The sequence below is a fragment of the Lissotriton helveticus genome, chromosome 2_1, assembly GCF_964261635.1.
Source record: "Lissotriton helveticus chromosome 2_1, aLisHel1.1, whole genome shotgun sequence".
NCBI lineage: Eukaryota > Metazoa > Chordata > Amphibia > Caudata > Salamandridae > Lissotriton > Lissotriton helveticus.
In genome coordinates this window covers 1,757,438,521-1,757,454,983 of record NC_136059.1, presented here as the reverse complement: position 1 = coordinate 1,757,454,983, position 16,463 = coordinate 1,757,438,521, and positions in this window count along the sequence as shown.

The following is a 16,463-nucleotide window of genomic DNA, read 5'->3' as shown; positions in this document are numbered from 1 at the left end:
GGGCCCTCAGACAATCAGAACGTGCTTGGACCAGTCATCCCTCCTCTGATAACCTGGCTCTCCTGAGAACCACCAGAGCCCTTTACAAAAAAAATATCTTCAACGAAAATGCCTCCTTTCTCCGGTGACAACTTGACCAGGCCAGAAACCGCCCCAGAGAACTGTTTACTAAACAACCAGAAAGCCAATACTGTAACCTCTATTCAGCTGAACTGACCTGCGCCCAAAGAATTAAACTAAGTGCGGGACAGCGAAACAAATCACAGATTTAATCACTTTTATTTCAAGAATTTTTTAGGAAAAATAGGTTGGTTCAAGATTCACCAAGAATTTTTTGCAAACACAAACAATACAGGGAACACTATTCATAAAAATGACATTTTCTTACAACAAACATTAATATCACAACAATTAGTGCAAATATCTACTATCATACTGAGTTGGTCAACATATGCAAGCATGACTCACTCTCTCATACACCTCATACATCCAAACTAACTATACAAGTGTAATGTCACAAACAGATTAATTGAAAGGGAATGAATAAAGAACAAAAAAATAAATTGGGGAGACACCATAGAAACAAGCTCTTAAAACAGTCGATCAATTTCTTTTTAGAGAATCACAAAAGAAGTAAATTATTCTTTGCAATCTTATGGTGTTGTAGAATGGTCTACGGGTTTCGAACCCTTAGTGATTGGATAGGGTTCTCATCAGGACCTCATAACTTCAAGAGAAAGATGTGAAACTCAATCAAAATCCAATTGGGGGGTGGTTTTGGTTCTAACTGCCTATGCCTGCCCTTGCCTCCTACCTTGTATGAGAGCTCAACATGTGGCCGGTCCACCCGCTGAAAGACAAATTAATTGAAATACTAGGTAAGCCTACCGCCAAACAACCAAGACGTGATCTGCCTGTGTACTACCAGGGTTGTACTTACATCGAGAAGGGTGGGATTCTGCCCGAGGTTTTCTGTGAAGACACAAACATTTTTGGAGGGATGTAAGCATACATAATATACCTAAGGCTGGAGGTAGTGATTCAAATTGTGCGGTGCCTGGCTTACTTGTTAGAAGTATTTAAATGTATCCCGCGAAGGGAACACTTGTCAAACACGCCGAGGTTTGGAAATAAATCACGAGTTTGGGGCTGAAAGGGAGGAGAGTCCTCGTTATTCACGTGTGCAGTGCAAGCGGCGCATACAGCTTGTCTAAAGCACTGACTGTCGATCCCACATACCTCCAGTTTATAACACCGGCCATTCCTCTGTATTGGAGTCAGCAAGACACCGTCTGTGTGTTCCGGTGGTGGGCGGGTTGATTATTTCATGTGTACTTCCCGGTCCTCAGACTTCTGGGAAATGTAGTTCCACTGTTATCGCGCTGGGGAATTACAGAGGCTCTCACCGTCTCGAGATCGGTTCTATCCTCATTGTTCTATTCCATACGTACTGGTATGCCTCATTGTTCTTTCTGGGCATATTTAATCAGCCAGTTTGTTTTGCTGTTATACAAAACTGGATCAAAGAGGAAAATTGTGGAACAAATCCAGACAGTCCGTGCAAAACATCTCTTATCTTGTTCTTGTGTCTAATAGAGTCTTTGGTCATGTCGTGCTCCATTAAGGTATTTGTTTAACGGAATGGGGTGCTGTCCGCGGTTTTGGCTGGGTGGTTTTGTAGTTTTCACGATAATTTGCCTATAAGAGGTTGTCTATGTCACATATCTGTCGGGGGGTGGCGGTCAGTGTGTTATTTGTCAAGCATTGACCGAGTGTGACTGGAACTCGCCCTTCTCAATCAATACAATTTATGTAATTCAGATAGTTCGTTCAGACCATTGGTTACCATGTCAAATTTCAGAATTAGCATCGCTTCTCTTTGCATCAATTTTTTGTCCAGGTCGCCCCCTCTTTGGTCTTTGTCTACTTTGAAGATCACTGTCCATTTCAAATTGACTTCCTTGTGATCCATCGTGATCCAGTGATTGACCAATGGAGCTGTCAAGACTTTCATTCTTATTCGGGATTTGTGTTGCGTTATGCGTGATTTTACTTCCTGATTGGTTTTACTGATGTATAACAGGTTGCACGGACACTTAATCCCGTATACCACATTCCGTGATTTACAATTTGTGAAGGCAGTATGTTTCCAGAAGGCTTTTCCATGTTGAAACACTGAGCCTTCTTCTGTTGACGAGCAGCATACACATGTCCCGCATTTTTTTTGTCCAACTACTGGTGGAAGTCCTATGTAGCTTCTAATTGAGACAGCCTCTTTTTGGGGAAGGGCTGCTCTTACTAGATGGTTGCCTATAGATCGATTTTTCTTGAAGGCAAATAAGGGTTTGGCATTGAAAGAAGTATGTAGATTTTTGATTAAATGCCAATTCTTTGCGACCGCTTTTTTTAGTAAGTTGGAGTTGGGGCAGAAGGTAGAGACGAAGACTATTCTGTCCATTTCGTTTTTAGTTTTCCTCTCTAATAGGCTCTCACGTGGTGTCCACCACGCGCGTTTGACTGATCTCTTGAGGAGTTTTTTTGGGTACCCCCTATTTATGAGGTTGTCCGTCAACTTTGCTGCGTTCTCCATGAATTCCTCTTTGGAGTGGCAGTTCCGCCAAATTCGTAGGTATTGCCCATAGGGCAGATTGTCCTTCATACTTTTTGGATGATTGCTTTTATAATGGAGCGATTTGTTCTTGTCGGTCTCTTTTTTGTATAAGGTACAAGTCCTCTATTTGCCGGGTATACTACTACGTTCAGAAAGGGTATTTTTTCTTTAGAATAATTCAAACTGAATTGGATCTCCTCCGTCCGGTTGTTGAGCCATTGATGGAATTTTTGAAGTTCTTCCTCCCTTCCTGTCCATACAAAAAAGACATCATCTATATACCTATTCCAATGGCCAATATATTGGAAAAATGGGTTATTTTTGTAGATGAATGTTTCTTCGTAGACTGCCATAAACAGTACAGCTAATTCTGGGGCGAATGGGCAGCCCATCGCCACTCCGCTTATCTGATAGTAAAAATCGCCATCAAACTTGAAGTAGTTTTTTTTGAGTGCGAAACTTGCTAGTTTGAGAATGAAGTCAGTTGGAACTTTATGTGGTCTTGTTCTGGATTCTAAGAAGTGTTTCAAGACATGAAGGCCTTCCTCTTGGGGTATTTGGGTGTATAGAGACACCACATCCATTGTCACTAAAAAGTGACTATTTGCCTCAAAATTGATCTGACCAGTCTTATTTATGAAGTCAGTGGTATCTTTCAGGTAGGATTTGACATCAGTCATAAAGGGTCTGAGAAAGTGATCTACACATTTAGAAGCTGGTTCCATGAGTGAATCACAACCAGAGACGATCGGTCTCCCAGGTGGTTGTGTTTCACTTTTATGTACTTTTGGCAGTACATAAAAAATCGGGACTCTGGGATTTTTTATTTTTAAATACTCTGTCTCCTTTTTTCCAAGAAAGCCTTGTGTATGGCCTTCATCCACAATTGCGTGGAGGGTATTTTTCAATTCATCAGTGGGGTCATGGTTGATTTTTCTATAGCAGTGATTATCGTCCAATTGGCGTTTGACTTCCGTGACATATAATGTCTTATCCCAAAGGACCAATGCGCCGCCTTTATCAGCTTGTTTGTAAATAACTGACGTGTCTCTCTTTAAATCCATTAATGCCATGGACTCATTTTTTGTTATGTTGAATTTAGTCCATTTCCTTTTTTGTTCCATATCTGAGATTGATGAAAACAATGTCCTCTCAAAAGTAATGATTTCCTTTGGAATTTTGTTGTTTGGAGGGACAAATGTGGATTTATTTCTAAGGCCCGTATTCTCTGGAGTTGTATCAAAGGAGTTTTCCAAGAAGAATGCCTTCAGTCGCACTTTTCTGCAGAACTCGAGGGTTTCCATCTTGAGTTTCACAAAGTCTGTGAACTGTGAGGGCACAAACGAAAGGCCCTTCTCTAAGATTGTTGTTTCGTCTTGTGTTAGAAATTTTTTTGACAGATTGATGATTGAAGTTTGTTTTAATTCTTGTAATTCTGTCTCCTGGTAGACATTTCCCATGGTTGTTGATTGAAGCGAACTTTCCCTCTGGGTTTTGTCTGGCCTCCTACTAAAAACGGTTTCTGCTGGTTTTGATGGGATCCTCTTCTGTTATTGAACCTCCGAGGTTCTGGGGTCTCGCTCTCACTACTACTCCCTGATGAGGATGTTTCCGAGAATGTAATATAATTGTTAGACGACCTACCTTGGTACTCCTGTAGGTGTCTACGGGCTTCAGGTCTTGAGTAGAAATCCGTTTGTAGATAAGGATATACTTTATCTATATTAAAATTGCGTTTATCTTTTTCAAACTGAGAGCTTTTTTGATTAATGGTATAATCTTTGAACTCTCCTATTTCTTTTTCCAGTTTTTCTAAAAGGGTTTTGGCATCCGTGATGAGTTGGTTTGTTGCAATAGCCTTTTCCAATTTTGATATTTCTTCTAGTTGCAATTTGGAAAGTCTTTGTGCAGTCTCGACTGTTAGGACCATTAGGTCCCGACTGCACTTCGTTTCAATGTAGCTGTATCCTTTTTTATAGATAGAATCCTCCGTAAAGATTACTGGGACATTTTTTATTTGGAGTCCTGATGGGATTGTGCCAGCTCGAAGATGTTGTAATAAAAAATGGCCTTGTAGGTCGGTCAGTATCTGTTTCTTTTTAAGTCTTAGTAAATTATCAGTTTCGTTTTGATTCTGGGCACTCACACTAAGAGGTCGATTATGATGGCGGATGGAAACGGGATCCGTCCGCCACGGACGCGGCCAAGATACTCCCGACCACGCCGCGGAGAACCCGCCGTTGCGATTAGGATAAAAATGCCATCTGTCCGCGGCGGACGGAGTACAGCAAACCCCGTCCGCGGCGGACGGAGTACACCTGAGACCGCCGCAAGCGGACGGAACCGACGAAACCCCGTCTGCCGCGGACGCACATGAACGCGGAAACAGCCACCTCCACCGCCATACCTGCGAAGGCTCCGTGTCCGCGATTAGGATAACGCCGCCTGTACCTCGGTACGCACCGCCATCCACGTCCGCGGCGGAAACATTGCAACGAGAAACAGTGCATCACAGCGGAAGGCCAACACGAACAACATCCCTACCGTCAAACCAATGTCAAAACGTGAGACGGAAGTAAATTGCAAACACACGAAAAAGGAGTACCCCCCACCGGAAACACCAACACCAATCACAAGTCACAATTACACCCCCCCAAGTACCCAATAATGTACACTAGTCAACACACCCACCTACCACCTGACTGCCAACAACCATTGAGACACGACTATAAAAAGACTCACACCCACTACCACAATCCTTTGCATCACAGCATAGCTGCTAGCAAGAGGCCCAATACGAGCAACAGCATACACCAATTGAAGACACACATCCACCACCCTACCACACCCACCACACAAACACCCACTACACCATTCCTACACACCACACAACACACCTGCACCCCCCAACTCACTCAACCCACACCCTGAGCACCACGCACCATGGCACCCAAAAAAAAAACCTAAATTCACGGAGACCGAGTTGAGGGTAATGGTAGATGAAATTATCCGTGTTGAGCCCCACATATTCGGGCCCAAGTCCAGCAGACCACTGTGGCGCAAAAAATTCACATGTGGGACAGGATCGTCAGTCGGGTGAATGCGCCAGGGACCGTGCCCAGGACAAAGCATGAAATACAGAGGCGGTGGCATGACCTGAAAACCAGGGTGAAAGGGATCCGTGCCAAAAACCTTGTGAGAGATAATCACACTGGCGGCGGCACACCCCCGGAGCCCATACCCTACACTGACTGGGAGGAAAAGGTGCTGGGCATACTGCACCCAGAGAGCCTGGACGGACTTGAGGAAGGAGAAGAGGCTGGTAAGAACAAACCAAGCACCACGTTCAGAACGCCATGGTCAGCCTCACACAACTGAGAAGACACAACTCCCAGGCCCCAACTCATGCACGTGGGCCACATACTCACCAAAATGTAAATGGCTACCAACAGGCCCCCATGTCCACAGGGAGGGTGACGGTGTGTGGGGTGTGTGTGTGAGAGGTGTGTGGGGTGTGTGAGAGACCTGCATCACAACTCCCAACAGGCCCCCATGGCAACAGGGAGGGTGGTGGTGGGTGGGGGTGTGTGTGTGAGAGGTGGGTGGGGTGTGTGAGAGACCAGCACTACAACTCCCAACAGGCCCCCATGTCCACAGGGAGGGTGGCGGTGGGTGGGGGTGTGTGTGTGTGAGAGGTGGGTGGGGTGTGTGAGAGACCAGCACTACAACTCCCAACAGGCCCCCATGTCAACAGGGAGGGTGGCGGTGGGTGGGGGGGTGTGAGAGGTGGGTGGGGTGTGTGAGAGACCAGCGCTACAACTTCCAACAGGCCCCCATGTCAACAGGGAGGGTGGCGGTGGGTGGGGGGGTGTAAGAGGTGGGTGGGGTGTGTGAGAGACCAGCTCTACAACTCCCAACAGGCCCCCATGTCAACAGGGAGGGTGGCGGTGGGTGGGGGTGTGTGTGTGAGAGGTGGGTGGGGTGTGTGAGAGACCAGCACTACACTCCCAACAGGCCCCCATGTCCACAGGGAAGGTGGCGGTGGGTGGGTGTGTGTGTGTGTGAGAGGTGGGTGGGGTGTGTGAGAGACCAGCACTACAACTCCCAACAGGCCCCCATGTCAACAGGGAGGGTGGCGGTGGGTGGGGGGGTGTGAGAGGTGGGTGGGGTGTGTGAGAGACCAGCACTACAACTCCCAACAGGCCCCCATGTCAACAGGGAGGGTGGTGGTGGGTGGGGGGGTGAGAGGTGGGTGGGGTGTGTGAGAGACCAGCACTACAACTCCCAACAGGCCCCATGTCAACAGGGAGGGTGGTGGTGGGTGGGGGTGTGTGTGTGTGAGAGGTGGGTGGGGTGTGTGCGACAGGACACTGAAAAGTCATCAAATTGATATGAACATGTAATGTCCACAGTACTGATCAGCACAATCTTGTCCTTCAGGTGATCGTAATCTGACTGGTCAAACCAGCAACCGTCCGCAAGACTCGCCTCACACCCATACCGGACTCTCTGAGGACGATGCCACAGGCAGCTCCGGTGCGGAGGATGGTGCAGGCCCAAGCAGACCGCCAGGGCCATCTGGCTCACAAGAAATCCCGGCCACCACAACCGTCGCCTGTGTAACTCCAGCAACACCGGCCACAGTGAGCTGCAGACTCACCACCACCACCACCACCAGTACCACCACTCCTGCCTGTGCCACCCTGCCTAACCCACGGCACGACGCAGGGCCATCGGCCTCCCACCCGAGCAGGGAGAGTGGGCCAGAAAGGAGAGAGGCGAGGCCACATCAGCCAACCAGGAGACCCACACTCCGTCGCGCTGAGGAAGGCCACCCACCCCATCCTGTGGCAGAGTCACTTGAAGCCCTAGCCAGGTGCCAGGCTTCCTACGACTGTAGCCAGGAACATGCAGATCGTGCCCACCAGGACTCGGTGGACAACACAAACATGTTGCGGGACATTGCGGGCTGCCTTGGCCAGATAGTGGACATCATGGGCCAGCAGACAACAATGTGGAGGGAATGGATAGCCCGCAACAACCCCACCCCCCTCAACCAAGTGTCCAGACGCCACGGCCAGCAACACCACCGCCACCTGTGCCCCTGGCGACGGATGTGGCCCCTCAGCAACCTGCCCCGCCAGCTGACTCCGTTCCACCTCAAAGACGGAGGGGCCGTCCGAGGCTGGAAGTGGGTGAGAGCAGTGGTGGTGCTCCATCCACACACAGCAAGAGGGGCCGACAATGACTCTGACACTGCCTGAGCCAGCCATTCACCCTGCCAACTATCCTGTCCCACATAGCCAATCATTGGCACAGGTCTGCTGAACTAGCCTGACATCAGCCAACGTGGTGTCAGCACGGACAATTCATCTGCCATTACCTTCAACTCACACTCACCCACCCCACACTTACTTGTAAATATTCACCAGCACCAATGCACAACCAGTAAATAAATGCCACTTACACACTCAATGATGTGTTGCCTCCATGTTTATTTACATGATTGCCTCTGAAACAGACGTAACCAGGTGCAGGGATCCAAGTCGTACATATTCATGCCGCTGCGGGAGTGACCTAGGGAAATTAAGAGAGAACAAACACACGTCAGGAAACAGAATCACACCCATCACAACACACTGCACAGCAACATTCCACAAACCACAATCATCACAAAACCATTGGATGAGAGGACACACATCATGGAGACTTGCATGTCCAAATACATGAACACACACATATGCAACCATCACATAGCAGAACACCCAGCTGATGCACACCACATCCACACAACACCAGCAAACATACATAAGGCATTGTCAACCGGCACAACAGGTAGTTACTCACATTCAAGGGAAGTAGCGCTCAATGAGCTGGCGCCTCTGGTCCACACCTTCCTCCTCACCACTATCCTCATCAGTCGACATGGGTGGGATGGGAGGCGAGGAACTTGTTCGTCTTCAGGGTCCGATAGCAGTTCAATGTCATTGCGCACGGCCAGGTTGTGGAGCATGCAGCAGGCAATCACGATCCTGCATACTTTGCCTGGTGAGTAAGGCAGGGCCCCACCGGTCTTATCCAGGCACCGAAACCTAGACTTTAGCAGTCCAAAAGTACGTTCCACCACTCTACGTGTCCTTCCATGTGCATCATTGTAGCGCATTTCACCCGCTGTAGTAGGATTTCGTATGGGACTCAGGAGCCAGGACCGGTTTAGGTACGCCGAGTCGCCTATGTAGGGGGATGACAGACACAAATATCACTACCAGATTTGGGGGGTACCCCATGCCACACAGATATCACAAAAGTCCCCACAGCATACTCACCAACAAGCCAGGCATGACTGGGACGCAGATTTGCCATCAGTTGGGGGACAATGCTGCTCCGCATGATGTGGGTGTCATGTGCGGAGCCAGGAAATCTTGCACACACATGGGAGATGATGTTGTTGGCCAGGCACACCACCTGCACGTTCAGCGAATGGAAGTGCTTCCGATTCCTATAAACCTGCTCACGTGCCCGTGGTGGAATTAGAGCGATATGTGTGCCATCAATGGAACCCACTACGTGTGGTATCTGGCCCAGTGCATAGAAGTCTGCTTTGACTGCTGTCAACTCTTCTGGCCGTGGGAAATGGATGTAGTCATCCTTGTACAGCATCATAGCTTTCAGAACATCCCGAAGTACCATGCTGAACATGGACTATGACATCCCCCCGGCATGTCCAACTGTGTACTGAAAGGTGCCAGTAGCGAAAAAGTGTAGTGCCGCCATCACCTTTGCTGTGGGTGTAATGGAACCAGGATACGTCCTTCGTGGCTGCAGATGAGGTGACAATTGGGCAACAAGCTCCATCAATCTACGTCGATCTAGCCAGAATTTCCTGATCATCTCCTCGTCAACCATATCCTCCAGCACAGTGTATCGCCGATGCACATTTGGAGCCCTCCTGTGTGGGAGAGAGATGTAACTTGAGTCAACTTACAAACGACGCATAGCTGTGCAACTCCATCACATGTAAGCCAACATTAGCAAGAAGATAAATGTTTAGGACAATGTTCATATGTGTGACATCTCTGATAGTAACTACAATACGGACTGCCCCATTAACAATGTGCAGCCACTTGCAACAGGAAGTGTGTCAACACGTACAACGCTACTTAGTCACATGTCAACATACTGACAAGACGTGTGTCATGACCCTAATGTGTAGAAGCCACATCACAGACACACATGCAAGTGCATGCACACAAACGATAATGATACACACACACCATGTCATCATGCACCAATGCCAACACCAATAATGGTGAGCATACGGACATTACATGCATGGTGACACACCAGGCAACACACTTACACTGAATGCATGTGTACCCCCACCATTGTAGTGACCTCACATGAACCACACACTGACAACATATCCAGAATGTGGCGATACAGGCGTGATGTACTGTGTAGATGTGAATAAGTTAAAACGTCTGTTGGGTCACACCCGACGTCAACACGTCTACATGCACATGTGTTGCACATTGTGTGCACACCGATGGGCATAGTATGGACACACATGGAATAGTGCATGACATATGAAGTTTCCCTATCACGCTCACAACCCTCATGACGCAACTGCAGCCAATACACCACGGTGCAGCGTCTGGAAAATACAATCATTGGCGCCGCCATGGCGGTGCACAGCTTCCGCAATGTACGAATGGGCATACGCGGGCCGCGTTCCCTCACCCCATTGGCTGCATGTGCACGGACCGTCACGCTCACACATCGGCAACCGCACGTGCAAGGTTCCGGGACGGATGCTCCTTTTGCAACAATGTCCTATCAGTGGCGCCACCATGGCGGTGCACGTATTGGGCGGGGGAGGTGCAGGCCAACACACCCTTTAGATGTAGTCAATGGACATGGCAGTTCATGACCCCCCTTACAGTCACATTGCATCATCCACCGTACACCGGCCGGACCCGCCCGGCCCAGGACCGCCGTTCCGGCCATGTCCACAACCGCCATGCCAGGGCCGGCCCAGGACCGCCATGCCGGCCATGTCACCCACCGCCGTGCAAGGTGAGTGAACACCCGTCGGTGGGTGACATGGCCGGCACGGCGGTCCTGGGCCGGCCCTGGCACGGCGGTTGTGGACATGGCCGGAACGGCGGTCCTGGGCCGGGCTGGTCCGGCCGGTGTACGGTGGATGATGCAATGTGACTGTAAGGGGGGTCATGAACTGCCATGTCCATTGACTACATCTAAAGGGTGTGTTGGCCTGCACCTCCCCCGCCCAATACGTGCACCGCCATGGTGGCGCCACTGATAGGACATTGCTGCAAAAGGAGCATCCGTCCCGGAACCTTGCACGTGCGGTTGCCTGTGACCATCACCTCGACCTGCTGCTGCTGAGCTGACCACCGACTGCTGCTCCACTGCCATACTCCGTGATCTTGCCATGTCGGGAGTCAAAGAAATCCGGTCTCGTCCCTTCACCGCCGCGGAGCTTGATGTCCTCGTGGACGGTGTGCTACGCAACTTTGGACGACTCTACGGCGCACCCGGACAGGTGGTAAATGCAGTGTGGGACATGTTGGTGTGCGTGAGGTGGTCAATGACTCCTGGCTTCTGCAATCTTAGCTGTGTACTGTGGGACCGACATATTTTTCGGATTGTGCATGGCTGCTGACAGATACGTGTGGCCCCTCCCTGTGTGACAGGCCAACTGTCCACTGACTTGCACCCTTTTGTCTCCCATCATGGTAGGTCAAGCTGCACCTTCGCAAGGACGTGTGGAGGAGCATAGCACGTGATGTACGAGCATTGGGGGTGTGCAATAGACGACATACACACTGCCACAAACGCTGGGACGACATTTCCAGGCTGAGCAAGAATGTAGCGGAAGTGACACTTGGGATGATTCCAAGGACGCCACGTCTGGCCCGACGCTCCATGACCCCTCTCATGCACCGTATCATTGCTGTGACGCATCCTGACCTGTCCGAACGGCTGAGTGTGCATCAACAGCAAACTAGCGGTGAGCAGACTGTCTGTGTATGTTACTTGTGAGTGCAATGCATGTATTGGTGGCCAGACACAGTAGTGACTTCCGTGGTGCGTATGTATCGCTGCAATGCCATGTTGGTGCCATTGGCTGTGTGTAATTTGACATCCAGGTCCGGCATGTTGACACGCCATTTGCTTAGTAGTTGAGTGTTGAAGCACATGCCGTAGTGGTCCGTGGCCACATAGCAAGACATGTGTGCAGATGTACATGCTCCTGCCCTGTCCGCATGCTGTACATGTGTCACGTCCTCCAACGCTTATGTCATGTGAGGATGACTGGTAGAGGTGGCCCGTGTGCAGGATGGGGACTAGAAGAACTTTGTCAGCAATGTAAATAGGGATTCCTTGTCCTTCTGTACGTGAGTGTGCCCATGACTTACACCTCTTTTCTGTGCATTTCAGCTTTGGCAGAGGGCATTCGGCCACAGACGGCGGAGATGAGTGTAGGCAATGCATCCGGATCAGACTTGGCGCACACGCAGACTGACACAGAGGAGGGCAGCGCCGGAGAGGGGGACAGGACCGTCCCTGAGGACTCGCATGTGGAGACACCATTGTCCTCATCTACCGATAGTGTCGGTGAGCCAGCACTGTTGTCACAGACTGGGAGTGGGCAATCAACACCTTCGGTCAGGACACAGCACACAGGGCCCACACTGCCGCCAAATGCACCATGTACTGTTCGTGCACGCAGGAGTAGGGGGAGCAGAGTGGCGTTCGGTGCAGGCACCGCTGCCCCTGCCAGGGTGACCCAAAATGCACTTTGTGCTGAGGCTGTTGATCTGCTGCGACAGCTGTGTGTGGGGCAGACCAATATGACCAATGCATTCCATGACCATGATAGGAAGTTGGGGCAGGTGGTGGCATTCATGGAAGGCATGCATGGCAATCTTGCTGGTCTACTCAGGACAGTTCAGTCATTGGCAAGCAGTGTGCCGTCTGCCATTGTACAGTCGCATGGACAGGGTGCTACTTCTGTTTCCCCATCTACACCACTGGTCTCAGGGGGGAGTGAATATTCTGACCAGGACTCTAATACAGGTTATTGCACTAGAAGCAGCGTCAGACAGCACGTCAGGGCACGGAGGGCACAGACACCATCCCCTAGGTCAGCAAAATCTGTTCAGAAAGACAACGTCAGATACACTGGAGTACACACACAGGATCCACAAGTGGTGTTGGGGGACATGCCTTCACATGCCACACAGGCATTCCACACAAAAGGTACTCCCAAGGCAAGGGATACTCCCAAGTCCACGGACACTCCCTTGGACAAGGACAGTCAAAAGACAAAGGCACCTCAAAGGAGCAGGGACACTCCCAAGGACAAGGACAATACGAAGGAGGGGCCACTCCCAAGGACAGGGACACTGCTAAGGAAGGAGCCACTCCCAAGGGCAGGGACAAGGACAGTCAAAAGACAAAGGCACCTCAAAGGAGCAGGGACACTCCCAAGGACAAGGACAATACGAAGGAAGGGGCCACTCCCAAGGACAGGGACACTGCTAAGGAAGGAGCCACTCCCAAGGGCAGGGACAAGGACAGTCAAAAGACAAAGTCACCTCAAAGGAGCAGGGACACTCCCAAGGACAAGGACAATACGAAGGAAGGGGCCACTCCCAAGGACAGGGACACTGCTAAGGAAGGAGCCACTCCCAAGGGCAGGGACAAGGACAGTCAAAAGACAAAGGCACCTCAAAGGAGCAGGGACTCTCCCAAGGACAAGGACAATACGAAGGAAGGGGCCACTCCCAAGGACAGGGACTCTGCTACGGAAGGAGCCACTCCCAAGGGCAGGGACAAGGACAGTCACGAGACAAAGGCACCTCCAAAGTGCAGGGAGACTCCCAAGGGCAGGCACACAACAGAGCATGGGCCATCTCCCAAGGGCAGGGACACACACAGGGAGAAGGTGTCTTCTGGAGACAGGTACACCACAGACGACAAGTCTGCTGGCAGGAACAGGGCACCGTCCAGGGCACAGGGACAGTCCAGAGACAACACTCCTCCTACGGATGAGGCACATCCTAGGGACAAGGCTTCTCCCGTGGACACTGGCGCTATCAAGGACAGGCATACATCACCCCTGGCTGCACTGAGGCTGATGTTGTTGAAGGAACGGAAAACAGATGTCTCCGCGGCGGTGTACCCCCATACCTCCACTCCCATCCAGGCCCGTCAGAAGCAGAGGAGGGAGTCCCCTGTTGTTGCATCTCCCATAACACATGATTCTGAGTCCAGGCGCCAGGCACACAGCAAACGACAAGCAGGCTCCAGCACGTCCCCAGAAAGCCGACCCCCGGCGGCAGGTGCTCCACCTATGGTGGGTGATAATTAATTTGAGTCCACCCCACTTGCCAGTCCTGTCCTGGGTGCACTCACATATCCCTAAGAAATGCAGACACACACCATTGACACCTGCCCACCCCGATGTCGCTCAAGTACAGCTATCCCCAGCTCCCAGGCCCACCCTGCCTCCTGGCCCATACAGCCCTGTGGCTCATCATTTCAGTGGTCCCAGTGGCGCAGGTGCAGTTGACTCTCATGTATCAGATAGTGGCCCTGTGTCTGTTGTTTGCTGTCATGCATCATGTAGTAGCACAGTCTCAGTTGTGCCCTCTCCTGTTTCTGGTGCTGGCAGTGTGTCTGGGTCTGTGGCCCATGTGTCTGTCACTCTGGCTGTGACTGTGTCTCACATTCCTGTTTCAGGTGCTGGCAGTGTATCTGGGTCTGTGGCCCATTTGTCTGTCACTCGGGCTGTGGCTGTGTCTCACATTCCTGTTGCAGGTGCCGGCAGTGTGTCTGGGTCTGTGGCCCATGTGTCTGTCACTCGGGCTGTGGCTGTGTCTCACATTCCTGTTTCAGGTGCTGGCAGTGTATCTGGGTCTGTGGCCCATGTGTCTGTCACTCGGGCTGTGGCTGTGTCTCACATTCCTGTTTCTGGTGCTGGCAGTGTGTCCGAGGCAGGTAGTTCACGCACTCAACCTGATTCTGTGATGTGAGGTGCTGTTGACTTCACTCACATGTTATTGCACATGGTGTGTCCCTTGACCATTGAGAACAGCCTTGCACTGTTGTGGTCCTTGGGACGGGTTGCTTGGAACACGTACTTGTGCTGCCTCTGATGTACCAGCTCTGTTGTCCACAATGCCCTGTTGATGCTATGATACTGCATTCTGCCCTCTCACGTGCTGCCTCTGATGTACCAGCTCTGTTGTCCACAATGCCCTGTTGATGCTATGATACTGCATTCTGACCTCTCACGTGCTGCCTCTGATGGACATGGTCAGTGCAATGGACTGTTGATGCACTTAGCCCCTCTCACGTGCTGCCTCTGATGTACCTGCTCTGTTGTCCACAATGCCCTGTTGATGCTATGATACTGCATTCTGACCTCTCACGTGCTGCCTCTGATGGACATGGTCAGTGCAATGGACTGTTGATGCACTTAGCCCCTCTCACGTGCTGCCTCTGATGTACCTGCTCTATTGTCCACGATGCCCTGTTGATGCTATGATACTGCATTCTGCCCTCTCACGTGCTGCCTCTGATGTACCAGCTCTGTTGTCCACAATGCCCTGTTGATGCTATGATACTGCATTCTGACCTCTCACGTGCTGCCTCTGATGGACATGGTCAGTGCAATGGACTGTTGATGCACTTAGCCCCTCTCACGTGCTGCCTCTGATGTACCTGCTCTGTTGTCCACAATGCCGTGTTGATGCTATGATACTGCATTCTGCCCTCTCACGTGCTGCCTCTGATGGACATGGTCAGTGCAATGGACTGTTGATGCACTTAGCCCCTCTCACGTGCTGCCTCTGATGTACCTGCTCTGTTGTCCACAATGCCCTGTTGATGCTATGATACTGCATTCTGCCCTCTCACGTGCTGCCTCTGATGTACCAGCTCTGTTGTCCACAATCAATGCCCTATTGATGCTATGATACTGCATTCTGCCCTCTCACGTGCTGCCTCTGATGGACATGGTCAGTGCAATGGACTGTTGATGCACTTAGCCCCTCTCATGTGCTGCCTCTGATGTACCTGCTCTGTTGTCCAAAATGCCCTGTTGATGCTATGATACTGCATTCTGCCCTCTCACGTGCTGCCTCTGATGTACCTGCTCTGTTGTCCACAATGCCCTGTTGATGCTATGATACTGCATTCTGCCCTCTCACGTGCTGCCTCTGATGGACATGGTCAGTGCAATGAACTGTTGATGCACTTAGCCCCTCTCACGTGCTGCATGAAATAATCAACCCGCCCACCACCGGAACACACAGACGGTGTCTTGCTGACTCCAATACAGAATGGCCGGTGTTCTAAACTGAAGGTATGTGGGATCGACAGTCAGTGCTTTAGACAAGCTGTATGCACCGCTTGCACTGCACACGTGAATAACGAGGACTCTCTCTCCTCCCTTTCAGCCCCAAACTCGTGATTTATTTCCGAACCTCGGCGTGTTTGACAAGTGTTCCCTTCGCGGGATACATTTAAATACTTCTAACAAGTAAGCCAGGCGCCGCACAATTTGAATCACTACCTCCAGCCTTAGGTATATTATGTATGCTTACATCCCTCCAAAAATGTTTGCGTCTTCACAGAAAACCTCGGGCAGAATCCCACCCTTCTCGATGTAAGTACAACCCTGGTAGTACACAGGCAGATCACGTCTTGGTTGTTTGGCGGTAGGCTTACCTAGTATTTCAATTAATTTGTCTTTCAGCTGTTCATCGTCCGGGTGGACCGGCCACATGTTGAGCTCTCATACTAGGTAGGAGGCAAG